Genomic DNA, 6,009 nt, shown 5'->3' with positions numbered 1-6,009 from the left:
ACAACAAAGAAATATTCAATTATCCATTAGTGCTTGAAAACAGTGGTGTGAATAAGAAAGATGATCAGCGAATTACAATTACTAATTGATTCTTCAAGTTTTATGGCAAAACACCATGTGTATGTAGATTATGTGTTTTTCTGGTTTTTAATTCATTTGTTATACTTTTATTCAGTGACCAATTAATGACCACCTAGTGGATAATGGAAGATTTTTTCTTGCTTATTTTTGTAAGAGGAGTTTATTTGTTAGTATTATGATAAGGGGGGGAAATACTGTAATTATATCTAGATAAAGGAAATTCATGTGCTTTGGTGTGCTGCGTTTGGATCAGACCCTGAATACTGAAACAATTAACATGTAGCTAATAGACATACAGAGTTAGAGGCTGACAAAGCAACTTCCACATAGAATATTGTCTATAAATATCTAATGAGTGAAGATTAATAGTTGGTTTGTTAGTAATTGAGGACCGAATTTAGATAATGGCTTATAATTCTAAGGAAGCCCAAAGTCATGATCTCTTCTTGGAGACTCTTTCTGGAAGCTTGGTGCACTATTTTGTGCATTCCTTCAATGCCATGCTCCGAATCTCAAAAAGGCCAATCATAGGAATTCTACAAGTTATTTGATATTCTGCATCTGTTTTAATCTTATCCTCCTCTGAAATCTACAATATGCTGTTTTTCCTTATTTTTGGCATGTTCCGTCACACCTACTGTGTTTCCTCTGCCGCTTGTCTATTTAATAACTAGCATTGATAGAGTCTACATTTTTTTGGTTTCCTTCTAATGTTTATTGGTTTTATTAGTGACAAAGTAGATGAGAGTGTGTAGGACTGCTGTGGAATATGAATGGCAGCTATTATTCTCCTCATTTTAGAAATAAGAGAGTTGTGTCTAAGAAGTGGCATAGTTGTAGCTAGAATCCAATTTTCTTTTACTTAATGTATATTCTTATGATTTATTCATGTATTCTCCTTCCATAAAGGGTCTATGACTCTTAGAGCTCCATTTCACAGAGTGATAATATGGAGCATTTTAAGAAGGTCATGATTCCCAATAATGAGCACGGATAGGTTCGTGATCACAAAGAGGCTGAATCTATAAATTGGTTCTATTTTACTTGATTATTCATCATGGGGCAGAATTTTGAGCTAGAGATAATCAGTGTTTCCAGTCTTAAGTAGATTTGGTTGAGGTTAAGATTAAGCATTCTGTCAGCAGAGTCAAGTTGGTCACTGACAGAAGAAGCAGTAGGAAAATGGGCTGAATCATTATTTTTTGGAAAATGTTCCAAGTTATAAGTAAATAATTTTCACACATAAATAAATATGTATAAACATAAATAAAATAAATATAATGATAAAAGTATAACATATCAGAATGAAAGGTGCAATCCTGTGGACTCTACCTTGAAGCTCTCCTGGATTCTTTAGTCCTCTTCAACTTGACATGACTTCATTCTTCCTCAGCCTCTCCTAACCTGTGACCAATCTTTCTCTCTACCCTTTCTCTTTTCCTGTTTCATGCTCCCCTCCCAGATTCTACACCTCACCTTTTAAAAGTGAGTAATTATATCTCAAAAAGAAGTCTAGAGCATTATTTTGCCTTCCTGCCTAAGACTGTATTCTGAGAAGCTGTGTCTAAATGTTCCTTGGCCTTCCTTCTGAGACCTTTTACAAAAACCTCCTTAGCCTTGACTTTGAGTGTGAAACTCCTTGGACTCTCCACCCACACTTGGATTGTTGTTCCCCTTTGCCTTGAGGTAGCCTTGTGAAAACTCTGGATTGTCCCAAACAACAGTCTCCCTCTCAGAAAAAGAAGGTGCTATATGCCCTTCTATTATCACTAAGTCATTGTGAAGATTTCCTGCCTCAGTAGAACACTGTACTCACTAAAGTTTCCAAATTCTCTTGACTCTCCCCAGGAAGTCTGTAAGTGAGCAATTAGATGGATTGTGAAATTAAAAGATTAACTAAGTACCCCCAAAGAGGGTGAGAGGTAGAGAATATTGGCAAATCCAGTTGTTTTCCATACCTGGGATCAATGGTGCAAAATTCAGGTTCTTCCTAACGGATGAACTGCAGGACGGCCTGATTCCACACCATATGCCACATCTCCTCCTAAACAGCCAGAAGGGTTATGTTTCCATACATCATTCAATTCAGAAGTATTTTGAAAATGCAAAGAATCAGCAATACATATTCCTGGACAACTCCTTCCTTACTTAATTCTTACTTCACTTGTGCACTAAATGTCAACTTGGTGAATCATCTGTAGTAGAGTGTGAATTTCAGAATCTTCTCCTACTTCTGGCATCTTCTGAATTTGTGTGTGTGTAGGGGTGTGAGCATATTAAACTCCATTCTACCCTCAATTATGTCTGAAATTGTCCCAGAATCAACTTGTATCAAATTTAATTTGCAATATAGATCCACTAATCAAAAAAATACACACCCTTTCCTGAATCACAAAGAAATGGTAACTTGGGAAAAGTGCAGGGACAATTAATCATGAGGAAAACAGAGTCCAATCACCTAGAAGAGTGCCCTACCTTGTGTATTTTATCAGCGCCCCAAAGCCAATTCAGTATTAGGGTTATATTCTTCCACGATGGTCTTCACTCTGTGGGAAGCATGCTTTGTTCTTCACTCAGAAGACACGGAGATCCAGTTCGAATAAATGCCATTGGTCTAAGAGCCTGCGTTTTAGCTTTATCACTGCTAGTTTAGTGACCTTAGTAAAGTCCTTGTATCTTCTGGATCTAAATGTCCCCAGCTTGGAAGTGAGGAAAAGGGCCCTGATATGGTGCAAACTTCAGCTTTCTGTGGCTCTAGCATTTCCCAGTGATCTGTGTGGCTGGACCATGCAGGCCCATGGTCTGTTTCTACCACTCACTGAGCCACAGTGGTTAAGAAGGTTTTCTTCCACCAGTTTGGAGATATTGTCTGATTACCATTAGTGCTTGTGGTTCCTCAGCTCTAGAGGTTTGGCTCTGGGTAGGAGACCCTAAGGGAATTCTCTCTTCTTTCATCACAGGGAGCAAGAGAACTTTCTCACTCAACTTTGTAATTTTCTCTCATTAGTTCCAGGGCTGTTTTGTAACATGTGGCCAGGAAAATTCTGCCTGGACTCTCTAGAGATTTAAAACTTGCAGAGTTCATATCCAGCTCATGCTAATCCCTAAGTTTTGTTTGGCTGGGATGGGAGTGAGCTGCATTGCTAGTGCTCTCTGCTCCCTCACACTCTGGTCTCCTCATCACCAGCTTTCCTCCTGGGTATTCAAGAAGGGCTTACAATTATGAAGACTGCAGTCTGAGGGAACTCAGAAGATTATAAGGAATGGCCTCTTCTTACAAGGAAATTGTACCTTGGTGGAGAAAAGAAAATGGAGCCAATTTGATTCTACTACACAACTTTTAAAATGTATTAAAAAAGAAAGAAAGAAAGAAAGAAAGAAAGAAAGAAAGAAAGAAAGAAAGAAAGAAAGAAAGAAAGAAAGAAAGAAAGAAAGGATTGGCCATCGTAGTGTTGGTTAGGACGGGAAGTAGCAGAACTCATAGACTATTGCGAATGCAAAAATTATAAAATGATTTAAAATTTAGTCAAGTATTATGTCAATTTCCTAGTATCTTCAATCCATTCAAGTTCAGAGAAAGTTGTCTCTATTTCTCAGCACTGCCCTCTAAGTACAACTGTAAGGTGTGGAAAAATCTCTACAATTGTATAATGGTTCCGGAAGAGGAATCATGGAAGACGGGATCTCTTGGGGCCTCAGCTAGTAGAACAGCACCTCAGAGGCTTTCCAAAGGTCTCTTTTTATCCCCATGTAGTCCTGCTTGGGGTGTGGAGAGCACCCCAACCTGCAATGGGCACTTGTCCACGGGCAAAGGCAAAGCAACCGAAAAAAAATAAAAGCACAAGCTTTCTCTGTGGCAAGGGACCAAGAAAGAGGAGGCCAACCAGGGACTTAGTAGGGGACCTACAACCAATGGCACTGGGGACCCTGTACCTGCTGTGTCAGCCCCCACCTCACCCAAGCCGGCCAGGACTCATCCACTCAAAGCAGCATCGCTGGCTGTGCCCAGGGGCATAGGTAACTTATCCTAAATGTTACACCATGATAACTCATATTTGGGCCTCAAGACAAGCCACAAGAAATTTTTTAAGCCTCATTTTAATTCGAGTTCATTACCATCCATTGTTATCTTAGTTTCACTTGTACAATATAGGACTGAACGCACCCACCCTCCACCAGGTGCTCATCACAACAGGTGCACTCCTTAGTCTATTTATCTGTGAGAAATGTAAAGGGAGGGAAATTGTACAGAGGACCTTCTGGTTCTCTAACCGTGTTGGATTCAAGCTGGGAATCAAGAACAGAAAGACAGTAGGAAAACCTGCAAACACATGGAGAGTAAACAGTATTAAGCTATCTATCCACCAACACAAGAGAGATCTCATTAGAAATAAAAATAATTAGGGGCATCTGGGTGGCTCAGTCAGTTAAGCATCCAGCTTTGGCTCAGATCATGATCTCATGGTTCGTGGGTTCGAGCCGGGCATCCAGCTCTGTGCTGACAGCTCAGAGCCTGTTTCGGATTCTGTGTCTCTGTCTCTCTCTGACCCTCCCCTGTTTGTGCTGTCTCTCTCTGTCTCTCAAAAATAAATAAAAAAACATAAAAAAATTTAAAAAAGAAATAAAAATAATTAATAAGCGGAAGCAAAATGAAATGACTACATATCCACATGTGTGGGTTGTAGCTAAAACATATTGAAAGGGTATTTATAGCACATTAGAGGAGAAGAGAGGTCATTAATAAATGATTTAAATTCCTATCTCAAGAAACCTGAAAAATAGAACAATATTAATCTCCAATTTGATATTCAGGCTTATTGCAATCCTTTTAAAATCCCCCCAATTTTTTTTGTAGAGAATAACAAACATATTCTAATTTATATGTAATGTAACAAGTTTTTGAATACAAATAACAATCTTGACAAAGAAGAATCAAATGGAATCACTCAATCCAATACTAAAACCTACCTGATACTTACACTCATCAAGGAGAGAGATGCTGGCAGAATTTATTAGAGTCTGACTTCACTTTGTAGTTTTCTGACAGCTTCTCTACCTTTTAGTCCCTCCCTCTTCCCTTCTGCCACACAGCTGGGCAAGCTGATCAGAAAGCTTGGTGCTCTGCCCTTCTGTGCCCACAGGGGGTTGAAACCACACAGGTCTGTGTGGGTCAGCTCACTGTTCATTGGCTCCAGAGCCGTCACAGGAATGACCAGCCGTCTCCTTCCACTGGCCACAGTCATTGCACTCGGTGTGGGCAGTGCCCTTTACGTTGAGAGCTGTCTCTATATTCTGTTATGTGAGAATGTGTGTGTGTGTGTGTGTGTGTGTGTGTGTGTGTGTGTGTATACATATATATATTCTTTAGTTAAAATTAAAATCACCACATATATCAAGTTTCAAAAAGCATATGTTGATATTTTCACCCCATTCTTTATAACTCATAAAAAATGTATTCAGTGCCATTTAGACATGACATTGTTTTGCTATTTGCATCTTCCAATTTAGAAAATATTCTTATTTTTCTCTATGAACTTCTCTGATATAAGTGAACAAAATTATGTATGTATTTGTTTGTTTGTTTGATTTTATACTTTTCAGTGATCTCCTTAGCCTACTTCTCTGCAACAAAAATATTTATAGATTGCTTTTTTTAAATGTTTTTACCATTAATTTATGTCCAAGTGGAAATCTGATTAAATGTGAAAATTAAACTTTTCAGTGTTAGGGGCGCCTGTGTGGCTCAGTCGGTTAAGTGGCCAACTTTGCCTCAGGTCATGATCTCATGGTTCAAGCCTCACGTCGGGCTCTGTGCTGACGGCTTAGAGCCTGGAGCCTGCTTCAGATCTTGTGTCTCCCTCTCTCTCCGTCCCTACACAACTCATACTCTGTCTCTCTCAAAAATAAATAAAACACTAAAAAAATTAA

Source organism: Suricata suricatta, chromosome 3, assembly GCF_006229205.1.
Source record: "Suricata suricatta isolate VVHF042 chromosome 3, meerkat_22Aug2017_6uvM2_HiC, whole genome shotgun sequence".
In the NCBI taxonomy this organism is placed as follows: domain Eukaryota; kingdom Metazoa; phylum Chordata; class Mammalia; order Carnivora; family Herpestidae; genus Suricata; species Suricata suricatta.
This window is presented reverse-complemented; position numbering follows the sequence as displayed.